Here is a 16,246-nt window from a genome sequence, read left to right as displayed (position 1 = left end):
CAGTAGGCACCCATCTGCAATTCTCCAAATGCATGCACCTTGTGTACAAACCATTATTTTAAAATGTCACTTGGCTTTTAGAAGCTCACTTAGCTCAAAATAACTTAAATATATAAAAGAACCATGTGCAATTTAGGTCCTGCATTACACTACTAAGTGAGCTGACCAATGATTCGTTTAAATTTTAATGTGAATAAAGACCACATAAACAATCTGGATTTTATTTTAAAAATGCTAATTTCAAGAAGTAAGACTGAGTGTAGCACAGGTGATGAGAGAAGAGGATTCCTCTTTCAATTGAATCTAACCCATCCAACCTTTATTTTAGATCTGAGAAGAGAGTACTCCAATTTAAAAATAAACAATGGAGGTACCTTCATAGAGGAACAAAGAGGTACATTAGAGTACTCCTGAGCGTTCTGCCTTTGCCTGCTTCCAGTGACCCCTTGCCAAGGAGCTTTCTGACATTCACAGGCAGATCAATATACAAAAAGACACACAAAAAGGAAAACTTCGTGGGCAAAAAGCACCAAAGATACAAAACAAAATATATGAAACCCCACAAAACAAGTTCTGATAGAATACTGTTTTTCATTTTGCAGAAGTAAAATATTCACCACCAACCCTGCAATTAGCAAGAAAATTACAATAATTACAGCAATTTTGTATCCCATCTCCAATCCAATTAATAGATATATGACCTTGTCAACACGTAATAATCAGATTGCATCTACAACAAAACTGGATGGGTTTTAGATGCTGAATAGAACTTGCACAGTAAGAAGGTAATTATTTGAAATAGTGAGAATACCATTTGTATGCCATGCTCCACTTCACAAATTAAAAGAAAATACAATAGGAATATTATTCCTATTTTCAATACCTATTTAAATCAAATCTGGAAAATAAATTCTAATACCAGTTAATTTTAAGAGGATAGATGCCAAAACCAAAGATTCTGGACTTCCTAGCAAGATTAACATTAATCTACATTCTTGAGCAAGAAAAATTGTATGATACAGTCCATCTATAATAATTATTGATTCTGTTTAAGTTCTCAAAGTTAGAATAGAAAGCTGCTAAAACCTTACCAATTAAACAGCACCATTTCAGAAAAATTCTCACTGTGATAGAAATAATTAAAAGTTACATTAACATAGCTCTGAAAAAGTGAAACAGGCTGAAATGACATATGTGGATTATCACACAGCTTAAACAATTTAAGGCCAAGATCTCCACATTTCACATTCATCTTCCCCTACAAATGCCATTAAAACAAAGGAGTAAAGGTAAAATACTGGGTGGCAATTTCCCTATTTTTTCTAAAGATTGGATTTTACTTATTTATGTATATAAGACCTAGGGTGGAGACCAGAGGTTTGGTGGTGAGAGGATTCACCAGACACAGAGTGGGGAACAGAACAGGCAGATCAATGAATTACACTGCTGAGGGGAGCAGCAGTGAGACAAGAGAGGTCTGCCATGCCTTGTGGGTCACCTCTCTACCCAGGGGTTGAACCCAGGCCATAGAAGATGGTGATATCTTGACAGCACTGAGATTTTAACCCCTGTTCCATCATTAGTTTCCCTGGTTTTTGATCCTGCTTCCAGAGAGGTATGACCACAGAAAGCCAAATGTGTATTTCCTAACAACCATACAAGATACCTAGCTTCCAGGTGGTTCAGCTACAGCTACCCTCTGCCAACATGGAAATGCTGAGAGCATTTCAAAGTTGCTTCACTGTGCTCTGTATCCCCTAACAAATGGCAGCTAAACATAAATTTGATTAAACATCTAGGTTCAAATTTTCCCCATTATTTCCACATTTTATTTGTTCAGCAAGACTTTAAAGTGTATGAAAAAAATAAAATACAGATAGCAGTACTTTAAATTTACTACAATCACAACAGAAATGCTTAGCTTCACAGGTAAATTCTACTATGCTTTGGGGAAGAAACTTAAATGATGTACTAATTCTATCTGGAAGATAGAACAAAATGAACAAATAATATATGAATCCCATATAAAGCTACTATAACCTTTAAAAACAAAATAGAAACAATTTCTTTTTCAAGACAACTCCATAGGAGGTGTTGTAGTCTTCCAGCGAGAGGCAAACAATGCTTATTTGACTCTCCAACACATGATTACTTTCTGTACATTTGCAATAGTGAATGATCAATTCTGAGACCCACTAATTTATAGGATTTGTAAGACTAATATTGTGGGGTCCTTCCTGGTGGCACAACGAGTTAAAGCTTAGCATTGCAGAGCTTGGCCGCAGCTGCTTCAGTGCAAGTTCACTACCTGGCCAAGAAGGTGACCCACATAGTGCAGCAGACTTCTCCTGTCTTGCACACTGCTCCCCTCAGCAGTGTACTTGGTCAACCTGCCTTTCTGATCCCCATCCTGTCTCTGCTGAATCCTCTCACTACTCCTGCACTTCTGGCTTGTACTCCAGTTCTGTATGATTAAATAAATAAATCTTTTAAAAAAAGAATATTATAATTCCACAATTACTCCATTTACTAGCTGCAATACATCTTCACAAAGAAAATGCCCATTCATGTATTATTTGGTTCCTCAGTAATGCCATTCATATAGAAGTGCACGATAAATACTTAATTCCTTTTACTGGTTTTCCAAATAACAAGTTGCTTCATAGCATCTTTTGATTCTAGACCTATGCATATACCACTAGAAAGGTCAAGGTCAAACGTAGAAAGATCTCAAGATCTGAGAATTTTGCATGTTGGGCCACCTAAGCCTTATCTTAACGCTCAGTATTTAACATTTATTGAGGGGAAAAATAGTTTTCCATATACTTTTCCCAGTTTGCATCAACTGCTTATGAAACATGAGAAGAGTGAATTTATTGATGAGAAAACATCTTTTTAAAACAAAAATTAATAATTAATCTGAAATCCTTTATAAACCGTCCACAAGTAAAATCATTAAACAAATTTCTTGATGACAAGGACTAGATCTTAATAACACAACTCATCACAGAGTATAATGCCTGATCAGCACAATCCAACATTATCTTTATATTTGACTGAATTGTATTAATACAGTACTAAATATCATTTTAATAGATATGTGATTCACATGTAATAGGTAACTTTTACATAGTCATTAACCTGTACTCAGTAAATTTTTAGCATATACTTATCCAAAGCCTACCACAGTAATAAAATCTAAATAACCTTAGTTTACAAAATCATTGGTAGCTACAAAACAGTAAATTTGATTCTAATGTAACTTTCTCTGTGGACAAAACCAAGGTGAGAAAAATATGCCAGGTTGAAAACTTTTAAACTTTAAGACAGAGCCAGTGAAATGTGGACAAAATTTGGAAGTTATTTTAAGTTCAGGTAAATGCAAAAGATAAAATTTGGGACCTCCCCAGATTTAGGGGTTACATCAAAGCACTATGAAGCTATCTGCAGCCACTGCAACATGTGTTTGTTCCGTGGCCAGGGAGTCAACCGACATGGCACAGCAGACTCTCCTGTCAAGGCCACTGCTCCCCTAGCAGTGTGTATCAGTACATCTGCCTATTCTGCTCCCCATACTGTTCTCTGGTGAAACCTCTCACCCCCAACACCCCTGGCCAACACCCCAGTTCTTGTATGCATAAACAAATCTAAACAAAAACAGATAAAATTTGATAGGAAGCATGCCATTCAAATACTTCTTAATATAAAGACAGAATTTACCTCTGCATTAACACTGTTTAATGTAAAGATGCACTTAGCATAAAACCCATGCAAAACAACGAAAGCATTATATTCAAATACAAGATACATAGTAGAGTGCAATTACTCACAAAAAGACACTATCTACCTAATACTGGGCCTAAATTAACTTAAAGTCAAATTAGGCAATCTACCATTTATACACAAGTTTATTCCAGATGATCAATACTTCATGAATTTAATGAGATAATGTGTCTCACAGCTACCTATTACTTTATATTATAAACAGCATGTGCCTCACTTTGTGAAATCACTGACTCTAGTAAATCCAACATAAGATTTTTTTAATGGCATGACAATGTAGCAACCAGATATTACTCCCACAAAATTAGTTCAAACAATTTGTGTTTCTACATGTTGTTTCAATAAACAAACATAAATCTCCTGATTATAAAGAAATGTTTGACAAAAACACTTTATACTGTCTATACAAGTTCAAGCTTTTTGGAAACACATTTCATAGTACCTAAGAAGTCTTCCTTAGGATCATTTCTAATCTAAATGACAAAAAGCAATTTTAGGAAGTAGGACCACTGGCCTGCATCCATACATGCCCCTCCGTGAATCAATTACATCTTCCATCACACTGTGTGACTTTTCAGTTCTACAGCTCTATATGGCTTCTTTGGCCTGTGTTTCTGATAAACAGTGGATTGCTTAACTGCTAAACTGATGATCTTTCTTGCATTCTTCATATTTATATATATGCATGTATATGTGTATGTATATACGTGTATGTGTGTGTATGCTCAAGGCACAATGGAAGCAGAAACAATTTATAAAAATGTACGAACTGTCAAAATGATTATAAGCAGTAGATTACAAGCAATGCAAAATGTGGAAATAAGGATGCATTTTAGAAGTATAAATGATGTATTCTAAATAATATCTACTTATACCAAATATATTAGTGTATATATTAATATAGCAATATAGTATATATTATTTCCTATTGATACATGAAAGTATACTGATAATTAACAACAAATGCACAAAAACCAATTTTGAAAAACTGAGCTATTTCTAGTTGGGTTTGCCTAAAAGATGAAACATTTTTAAATTCTTGAACTTCTTTACTTTTAACAAAAGCTCAATTATAAGATTATACAATTACTAACACTAAATAGTATTTCTAGTAAAAGTACCTTACTTTTCTGAGTAAGATTTCCAGGAATGGATGACAGAATTATTCAAGCAAGTGAACTGGAATTTGAGTATCCTGAATCCTAGGAGTCCTCAAAGAAGCTCACTATGTTCTCTGTATCATTTCCTTGAGATTCTACTCTAAGAGTTCTTCCAGATCTCTGAATATAACTACAGTCCCATAAGGTTTCTTCTTCCCCTGCTCATCAGATAAAGTCTCAAGTAATTTCTAAGTTGATTATCAATCAAAGATACCTTTTGTTTTCATGTGAAATTTTTTAATTATCTCATCATGCTAGCATTCAGATGAAATACTTGCAAAGAAAAATACAGGTAACATCACTTTTACCTTATATAAACAATGAAAAGCCTAAAGAAAAGAATGTTCTATCAGTTCACATGTAATGATCTCGACTATCTCTCTTGCAAAAGACATTTGCCCAGGTCTAAACTTAATCAATTTTTGATAAAAACAGATAATGAATTCCATTCACAGGAGCATAGCTGAGTAACAAAAGTTGGCATCCCTGTAAATTAAGATGAAATGTGCAGAAAAGAAAGAGTTTTCACTTACTTGCACGAAGGACAGAAGGTGTGACCTCAATTTCACTTGTTACTTGATAAGGCTGAAAGGCTGAAACATTGTTGGTGCCAAACTCACTGCCAAATATCTCTGGACTCTGGGTACCTGTAGAGCTGGCACTGGTGCCATCACCTCCATGATGTGGATCTTGCTCATCAAACACTGCTACCAGCTATAAAGAAAAGGTAAATTTGCATTTACAACGGCCTTTAAAATCACTTCCAAAAACTAACATATTTGACATAACCTTAAAAAGAAAATTATTAACATTTATGTATCCAGTAATGCTATATTTGAGGAAGGAAATCTTATCCAAAATAGCCTTTCCCTGAAATTTGAGGCTTTATTTTTACATTCCTAAGTGTTATACTTCTTATCCAAAATTTTATAGGTGAAAAAAATAGTGAAAGTTCTGTATCACAAATGCTAAAGAGAGTGGGTGGATATAATGTTTGTAACAGATATATTAAAAGGATGAGGAGGGATAGAGTATTTGTGTGTGTGTCAAGGTATAAGTTATCTTTTATATAGAAAGACAGAACAACTAAAAATTATACATGTATTTACTAATTTGTACATAAGAAATATAGGAAGGATGAAAGAATTATAAGAACCACCTACAGTGAGTGGGTTATTAGAGTGGAAAAGGAAAATGGGAACGAATAATAGCAAAGGTGGCACAGTAATAGTTTTTAATATTTTTCTTATAAATTTCACAGGTAAAACCATGATTCAAATTCAAATTATTAAAACTGAAATAAAAATAACTGAAATCAATGAGAATGGCAAGGTTATAGAGAGAAGATGTTGACCTAAAGTGGAACACAGGCTTAACAATGTTACAAATAAATAATGCAACCACACTGAAGTATGTGGAATCAAATCTAAAAAGCTGATGAAAAATCCAGATGGAGGTTACATGGTAAAAAGAAATCAAAGTAGCATGAGGAACTGGGCCACCCAATCTTATAATAAACAACACAAGAATGAAGAATTCCTTAACAATTATGAAAAATTAAAAGATACATACAAAAAGTTTTCACATACAGTAATAAAGTCAGCCTGTTGAGCACCGAATGGCAATCATCTCCCCTTAAATAAACTTTATTTACAAAGGAAATTCTGGACTAAATTTCACCCAGAGACCTCAAATTTGCAACCCTCAAGTAGACTGTTCATTCCTCTAGTAAAACCAATTATAAATTCTCAATTTGGGAAATAAAACTAAAAAATCAAGATACTTTGGGAACCCTGACAAACTAATAATTATCATTTCAAAGTCTTTAAAGGGATTCTGAGTTTTGATACTTGATTTTAATATCATCAGTTTCTCTCACAATCTGGGCTTTAGTATGTATTTTCAAGTTGCTGTGTTGTGACAGTCTGGTGTTGAACTGGAAGCAAATGAAACTTTTTTAAGAGTTCCTATTAGCTTTTAACAAATGATATTTACTCTGAAAAAATCAAGTCCTTTCCACAAGCTCTAAATGGAAATAGAAAATAACAAAAAAATGAGTCTTTAAATGCAATGTGTGATGGACAAACTTACACATGCATATTAGTTTCAAAAATTATCTCCAGTAGTTTAAGCAAACAAAGTATTATGAAATCTGGACTGTATCATGAACAAATGCTGTTTAAATTTCAGTGGTAAAATCACAGTTGGCAATTTGCAGTATGCCAATAACACAATCCCTCAGCTTTCTTTTAAACCAAATTTTAAGTGCCAGGTGCAGATATGAAGTAATTTTGTGTTAAATTCGGGTGGATATGTAATTTTAGAAAACCTACAAGAACACATATAGTAGCATAGCAAAAGAAAACAAGATCTTCACACAGAAACATGTGTAAAAATTTCTACCTTGGCCTTAAAAAATAAAGTAAATGTCTGCCTTTGGACTTGTGAATGTAATTCAAATCCATTTTTTAACAGATGAAGTCTTCAATAACTCTAAGTGACTTAAATTATTTTGAAAGTTCATTTTTCTTTCAATAGCTAGTAATCTCTCTAAATCCATTCAACTATAAGATCTCTATGAGTAAAGATAGCTTGAATTTGGGGTAAGACCCATAATAAATTAACTCTAAACTTAACTTTCCCATTTTTTACCTCTCTCTAAAACATCAGAATGCTATGACTGAACACCTATTAAATAAACATCATATACAAACACCTCTTTTTTTTTTTTAAAGATTTATTTATTTGTACATACAGAACTGGGGTACAGGCCAGAAGCTCAGGGGAGGCGAGAGGCTTCACCAGAGACAGAGTGGGGAACAGAACAGGCAGATGGACGAAGTACACTGCTGAGGGGAGCAGCGGGCGGGTCAGGAGAGGTCTGCCACGCCATGTGGTCATCTCCAGGGCAGGCGGGAATCGAACTCATGCGGAAGTGGCTTTAGATTCTCAGTGCTGTGCTTTAACCCGCTGCGCCACCAGAGAGGGCCTACAAACACCTCTTTAATGGGTAAATATATTAGCTGAAAATCCAAAACTGCACATAGCAATGTGACTAGCATAGAGTTCAGAATCAGAGACACCTACATTCAAAAAAACTAAGATCTATTTCTTGGATACTTATTGGTAAATCAACTTATTTTCCTCATCTCAATAAATAGTATTGGGGGTAGGTGGTAGCAAAATATTACCCATTATTGTTTATGCCCAAATGCCTAGAACCTATAGGTGATAACTTTCTGTGTCAAAAGATTAAAGACCTTAAAAAGGGGAATTATCCTGGAATACATGCTGGGCCCACCTTAAAACATGAAACTGGAAACACATAGAACCTTCCCACTTTCAGCTCACAAAGAGACTTGGCAATGTGTAGAGAATGGCTATAGCTGGCTTTAAAGATGGAAAAAGTAACTGGTCAAAAAATGGGGTAAGAGGCTCTCGCTGGTGGCACAGCGGGTTAAAGCACAGCACTAAGAAGCTAAAGCCACTTTCATATGAGTTCAATTTCCCTCTGCCCCAGAGGTGACCGCATGGCGTGGCAGACCTCTCCTGACACGCCCGCTGCTCCCCTCAGCAGTGTACTTTGTAGATCTGCCTGTTCTGCTCCCCACTCTGTCTCTGGTAAAGCCTCTCGCTGCCCCTGAGCCTCTGGCCTGTACCCCAGGTCTGTATGCGCAAATAAATAAATCTTTAAAAAAAAACATGGGGGGAAGAAATGGATTTTTCACCAAGTCTCCAGAAAAGAAAGCAACGCTGAGGCAGCCATGATTTTTAATGCACTGAAACCCACAACAGATTTCCATCCTACAGAACTGTAATAAGTGAAGTGCCCAGTTTGTGGTAATTTGTTACAGAGCAATTGAAAATTAATATAGTTCTAATACTTGCCTCCCAGGCTTATGACAAATAAAATAATAAAGTACATGGAGTTTCAAAATACAGAAAGTACACAGTTACTATTAGCTATCAATAAATTATATTGTGGTAGCTGATAAAAATGTACTTGTATAAAATTGAGGCTCTGTTTTAAGGGTAACTGAAGACTGGTACAGGGATCTACGACCTACCAATTAAGAGGTAGGGAAAAATAGGAAAAGGGAAAAAAGGTTTTCTAGAAAAAAAATCAACATTGTAATAATCATGAAAGCTCTTTGCAGGTGCTCTAAATCATTCCAACTCATCATATATATACAAAGAAGCTTTTTGTATTTCATTTTAAAGAAATGAAAACTGGCCCTCCCTGGTGGCGAAGCGGGTTAGAGTACAGCACTGAGAAGCTAAAGCCACTTCTGCATGAGTTCGATTCCCTCCTGCCCAGGAGATGACCACATGGCATGGCAGACCTCTCCTAACCTGCCCGCTGCTCCCCTCAGCAGTGTACTTCGTAGATCTGCCTGTTCTGCTCCCCACTCTGTCTCTGGTGAAGCCTTTCGCCGCCCCAGAGCCTCTGGCCTGTACCCTAGTTCTGTATGAGCAAATAAATAAATCTTTAAAAAAAAAAAAGAAAGAAAGAAAGAAAACTGAGAATCATGACAATTTGACCAAAATTTAATTATAAATAAGTACAGAATGTATCTGAGATTAGAAATCCAGTCTGCCTAACTTCAAAGATACGATTTCCTCTTAATCCTCCCTGCTGGAGAATCTGACACAGCACTAGGAATCTGCAAATTACTGTCATCATCAAATCTTTACAGATATTCTACTCATTCTTGAATAACCAAAGTTAATAACACACCTTATAAAATTAATATAATTTTGATACCAACACTTAAATTATCTGGACATATTTAAGGTTAGGCAAGATGCTAAAAACAACTCCATGCCAGTGATATTCAGTCTTCATAAGAACAACTTTGTAATAGAGAAAAATATATATGTTATAGATATTGCCTTCATACAGAAAAATAGTTGTCTATGTGAGGTCTCAAAGAACTCTCAGACCTCACACACTTAAGTAATTTCACTTCCATAGCCCTTGAGCAATCTCTTGCTGCCTCTGTTAATTTGTTCATATAGAGACATAATATATCAATGAAGTTTATTATTACGGTCTCATAGCTAGTCCTTGCAATTCAACTATATAAATTGTTTGATTTTAAAATGAAAATTTATAATTTATTAGAAAAGCAACACATTTTTAGCCCAGAAGAATGTCCAAAGCACAATGAAAAACACAATGAGTTTGCAAATGCTGTTAAGACCTTATCTTTACCTAACATGAGTGACCTAAATGAGTATGCCAGCTGGAACTGAAACACTTTGTATACTGTATCAAAACAAGGAAGAAACACAAAAGAGAAAATGCACTTGACAGTTTCTGGCAGGAAACTCTGTTTGCAGCATTCTTCAGTAATCTTCCTAACACAGTACCATTAAGATGATGCTTTGGAAGTCTAAAATAATGAAGGGATCATGTTACATACATCTCTGAATAAGAGAAGGGAAGCAGAGCTCCAATAAAGAATGAATGCAACAGAAAGGTATGCACACATTTGAGAATCACTGCAATTTTTCTGAAAATTCCCAATAAAAATCAAATAGCTGGAAATTCATGGATTTTATAATGGAAGTGAGGATGTTTCACAATATGTAATTCACTTTTTTTTTTAAAGATTTATTTTATCATTTATTAGTACAGAACTGGGGTACAGGCCAGAGATGCAGAGGGTGAGAGGATTCACCAGACAGAGTGGGGTACAGAACAATTAGATCAATGAAGTACACTGAGGGGAGCAGCGGGCGGGTCAGGAGAGGTCTGCCTTGCCATGTGGATCTCCTCTGGGGCAAGCAGGGATCGAACTCATGCAGAAATGGTTTAAGCTTCTTTGTGCTGTGCTTTAACCCACTGCGCCACGAGGGAGGGCCCTCACTTTTATTATTTAGTATAATTATCTAAAAAATAACTTCCTCCCCCCATAGGTCAATCTGTAAATTTCTACAATTATCATCATACATAACAATATATACTTACATTTTTGGTTCTTTCATTCAGTGATATACCTTAAAAACATATTAAAAGAGATCAAATATTTGGGTTTCAGGACTTCCCTTATCCAAGCTTTTTAAAATATTTAAATTCATTTAAGGTTCTTTCCCATAAGGCATATTAAATATAAAAGGAAATCAAGACACTAATAATATGTTAATAGATTGGAACAGTATGTTATTTACTCAATAAGAAGGGAAGCTAATTAGATAAAAATTTAACAGTTCCTTTTCAAATAATATATAGGAAATGGCAAGATATTCTCATTGCTACTTGAACAACTAAGAAACCACCACCATAAAAGCTTCTACCTATGGGTAGTGAAGCTAACAGCATCCATTAAGTTACTACTGCTTGGTCACAGGTATCTAATAAAGACATCCTGCTTCACCTGGAAATCACAATGAAATATAGTCACACTCCCCAGCCATGATGCTTACATTTCAAAGCTGGGATTTAATTCATCTGGCCCCCAGCTTGACACACTACCACCCACTGAACCTTCAAATTAATTAAATTCCTAACATAAGATTTATGTTCAACTAATAGCTTTCAGCATGTCAACCAAAAATCACAATGAAAATGTTCACTTTACAGCCACAAGCCAGCTGACCTCCTCGTCAGGTATAATGTAAGCTTCTCTGCCTTTCATACCCATTTACCAAGTATCACTGATGCATTTGTACCCAACAATGTGGACCCAACTACATTAAGCTACTTCTTTTTTAGAAAATGATTTATTTATTTATTTATGCATACAGAGCTGGGTACAGGCCAGAGGTGCAGGGGCAGTGAGAGGATTTACCAGAGACAGAGTAGGGAACAGACAGGCAGACTGACGAAGTATACTGCTGAGAGGAGCAGCAGACAAACTGGAGAGGTCTGCTGCACCATGTGGGTCAGCTCCGGGACCAGGGATCGAACTCACACTGTCGCACCTGGCTTGCAGTGCTATGCTTTAATCCACTGTGCCACCCGGGAGGGACCTAAACTACTTCTTAAGTGTTAATAAAAAGCAGAAATTCACAGTAACCATAAAATAATTCTCAAATTGAATAACCACATAGAGATAGCTTGACTCCAAGTTGGAGGTGGTGGCATTCACTGCAATTTTATAAACACAAATAGTTTCTGTTCCAACAGACAATGGGAAATCAGCAAAACCAATCATATAATAACTACCTGTTATACAATAATAAAAAGATATGTAAATATAAAATCAGTTTTCTGATAAGCTTTCAGATGACTGTCCTTTAAGGACTGAGATAGCACTAAATTCTTGGTTAGCTTCTGAGCCTTATTTGCTAACATGATTCATCAAGAACTCATGTATACTGTTTATTAGATGAGACAGCAAAACAATATTAAAAAAATATATTTGACCAATGATGTTTGATAATGGTAGTATACAAGCTATACCAATAAATACTAACTTACTGAAAGAACAAGAATCTCATGTTTGTCATTAAAAACTGTAAATGCTATACATGCAAGCTTAATTGTCATTTTAAGAATTATATATATTCTGCTGATGAAAAAATGTAAAGCTTAGAAAGGAATTATAAACTACACTGAGCACAATAATAGCTAGTAATAACTTTTTCTACTTGCTAAGTTTAAGAATGGTACCGTTAGGTATGATTTTCCTCCACGGTCTCAGTTTGCAGCTCCATAACTTGAAATTACAGGGGCAACTGTTATTCACTAATAGACGACCTCCCTACCTTGCCACTCTGCCAATCTTCCAATGTATATCTATCATAATAGGATTCAACAACAAGGTGCTTTGATCCGTGGTCAAATTAGCTAGGCAATCACTATGTGTTACATGTATTCAGTATGAGCTGCACTAGTGAATAGTAAATTGCACAATCCCTAAAGAACATATCCTCTGACAAATGCTGTATCTAAGAGCTGGGGTTTGTTAAGTTAAAAAAGACAGAGAGAGAGAGAGAGAGAGAGAGAGAGAGAGAGAGAGAGAGAGAGAGAAAGGCTAGGGTTTCCCTGGTAGTGCAGGAGGTAAAGTCTGAGCATCAAACTAGTGTCAGCAGCTGCAACATGAGTTCAATCCCAGCCAGGGAGCTGACCCACGTGGCACAGCAAAGCTCTCCAGTCTGGCCAGCTGCTCCCCTCAGCAGTTCATTTCAGTAGATCCTTCTATTCTACTCCCTACAATGTCTCTGGTAAATACTCTCACCCCCTCTTCCCACACCTCTGGCCTAGGCCCTAGTCCTTATATGTATAAATAAATAAATCTTTATAAAACAATAAGCTCAATTAAGCTATAGTCCAAAAACATAGGGAGAAGGAGACAAGACAAAAATATACATACAAGTATCAACCCTACATACACACAAGTCTTTCAACGCCTTACTCTAAAACATACTTAAAAGAAACACCATCTGGCCCTCCCTGGTGGCGCAACGGGTTAAAGCACAGCACTAAGAAACTTAAGCCACTTCCACATGAGTTTGATTGCTGACTGCCTGCCCCAGAGAGATCCACATGGCAAGGCAGACCTCTCCTGGCCCGCCCGCTGCTACTCTCAGCAGTGTACTTCGTCAGTCTGCCTGTTTAGCTCCCCTCTCTGTCTCTGGTGAATCTTCTCACCCTCTGCATCTCTGACCTCTACCCCAGTTCTAGATAGATAGATTAGATAGATTAGACAGACAGACAGACAGACAGACAGACAGACAGACAGACAGACAGACAGACAGACAGACAGACAGACAGACAGACAGACAGATAAAAAAGGGGGAAAAAAAAACACCATCAAAACTCACAACACTACTCCTGAGGTTTTTTGAATTTTAGTGAACAAGTGTGAATAAAATATTTCTTCCCACTTTTGTCTCACAAAGACAACTGTTCATTGTCACATGTATATCACCTCCTCAATTCTCCCTAATCCCTGACCAAATGACCTAAGGAAAGAAGTTGCTGCTGCGATTGCACAGCCCAGTAACACAGCACCAGATTACTGCCAAGCAGGATCCATAAATACTTAAAAGCTCATGGTATACTTTCTTGTTCAAATGGACTTTTGTCTCCATTTTGTAAGTGCACCAAGGCAGTCTTCAATTCTCTGGATAGAAAGGTCATTCCACGGCGAGTCTAATAAACTGAGCCAGCTCCTAGTCCACTGAACTGACAAATTTTGACTCTATATGCCAAACTACCCCAATTCCTCCTCACACCAAGCAATTAGAAGTCAGAAATGTCAACAAAAAAAAGAAAACATAAGTCTCACTTAAGAGTCCAGTCTAATTCCATTCTACAGTTAACTTGTGCCGCTGAGCACACTATAGTAGTTTCTATGAGATGCCCCCCTCAAGAGCACATGAGAAATCAGCTTAAATCTTTCATAAATTAACACTATGTTAAAGAACTTAGACACTCACATCCTCTACTCAAAGAATTCATCAATGCATCCATTAATAAACATGAAAAAATGACTCATCACTAAAATTTCCTGGGATCAAATGTTATCAAATTTCATAAACTGTAATGTTTTATTATTTATTTGGCAATCAGTACTGGAACACTTCTAGTCCTAAAATAGAAACTTGAAGGATCACTTCCTTTGTTCTAAATATTGCGAATAATGTGCAAAAATAAAGCAAAAAGTTAAGCAGAAAATATTTCCATGCAATAATGGAACTAAAGATGACAGAATAGAATAAGCAGATGGTCATCTCTGGCATTTAAGGCCAAGGTAATATTTCAAAAGAAATTAGAGTTGCTTAGCAATGATTTATTTTCAAATTAAGATGCATCATGCCAGCTACTTAAATTCACTTACAATTCAGTTAACAATGAAACATAATAAAAAGTCAACATTCATTCTGACAAACACAAAGTATCAGAAAAAGATCAAAGCACAATAAATTTATTCTGTATAATAGTTTATTATATTACAAAATACCTTTCAGTTTCATTTGCAAACAAAAAGGAAAAGCAACCATTCTAAATATCTACACAAAAGTAAAGGTGAAAACTTTCAAGCATTTCCATTTCTTTTTTTCTTCACTCATCAGTACTTTTTACAATGCAGAAATAACAGTGTTCTTGACATTAGCTAAATTATCTTTATTATGCAGTATAACGCTGATTATGATAGGCATATTTATTTTAAAATAACTAATTTCAGTAGTGCTAACTGTTTAATGACATGTTTTCAAAAAACAAAGCAAATAATAAATACTAAATGTATGTCAATTCTCACCTATATTTGACGGGTAGTGGAAATAAATATAAGTTGAGTATTTCTCCCATCCATAAGTCACTTTAATAGAAAAATTCAATGCAAATCATTCAAAATTCAGTTTAGAAAGTTGTAATATAAACAGTTTTAATCTATACTGTAATCTAAATAGTTCACAACTTAGTAAATGAACTAGGGGAATAGACTAACAACTCCACAGAAGTATGTCAAAGCACCCATAACCCTTTTTCATAGACCACTGAAGCCCTTACCACTTCTTCCCATTCCTACCTACTCTGTACTCAACAATTGTGAAAACAAGTGTTCCCATCAATAGAAGTCCACGAAATCCAAAAATAAAAAAATTTAAAAACCAAAAAATTAATGAATGCAAATGCTTCTTTCTGGAAAAGCAGACATTTGAGTCTATAAAGTACTCCTGCATATTTAATAATAGGGGAACCTAAAACAGCAAATTGAGTGACAATAAAATATATACAACATAAAATCTAATGACCTCAAGGCATTATAACATCACATGGAGACAACAAGTTTCCAGAATCCAACTACAGAGACACATAAGAAATTATTTACATATCAGAGAATTCAAAATTGCATTCGAATAAAATGTAAAATGGCAAGTGAAATGAAGAAATGCCTCAAAATTCAGAAAAATAAATGAATGCCCTGAGGAATAAAATTAATGAAAAGAAAATAGTAACTTTATATTTAAGTGATTCATGATGTAAAATATTGACAGCAAAACAAAAAGAAAGAGAAGTTAAACAAGCAGAGTGGACCAAATGAAGTGCAGTGACTCCAGTGATAGGAAACCCCAAAGTACACAATTAGGAAGCAAAAAATAAGTTAAAAAGGAAGACACACTTGCAATGGCCCAGTTCCAGTTTTATCAGGAATGGCAATATAATGCTATTCCTCAAGGGGAAGGAAAAGGAAACAGAATTTATTCAAAGGAATGATAGAGAGAAACATTCAAAATGTGAAGAAGTTAATAGACAAACCTTTAAAGTTAATATAACATCTGGGTAGTACATACCAAGACACATATTAGTGAAAATACCAACAGTCCAAGACAAAAAAAAAAAAAAA

General features: G+C 35.5%; 1 protein-coding gene across 2 annotated transcripts in view; it reads right to left on the bottom strand.

The window, feature by feature from the left end:
• Positions 1–16,246, bottom strand: part of PARD3 (par-3 family cell polarity regulator) — a 476,523-nt gene that overhangs the window by 363,623 nt on the left and 96,654 nt on the right. For both annotated transcript variants that reach the window (XM_012731317.1, XM_004691164.2), the window contains exon 2: positions 5,477–5,657. The gene's annotated coding sequence lies outside the window, so the exon portion shown is untranslated. The remainder of the gene's footprint in view (positions 1–5,476; positions 5,658–16,246) is intronic.

Source organism: Condylura cristata, unplaced genomic scaffold, assembly GCF_000260355.1.
Source record: "Condylura cristata isolate star-nosed mole 26May11 unplaced genomic scaffold, ConCri1.0 scaffold00030, whole genome shotgun sequence".
Lineage (NCBI taxonomy): Eukaryota > Metazoa > Chordata > Mammalia > Eulipotyphla > Talpidae > Condylura > Condylura cristata.
Note: the sequence above shows the minus strand (reverse complement) of the source record. Positions and strands in the feature narration are given on the sequence as shown.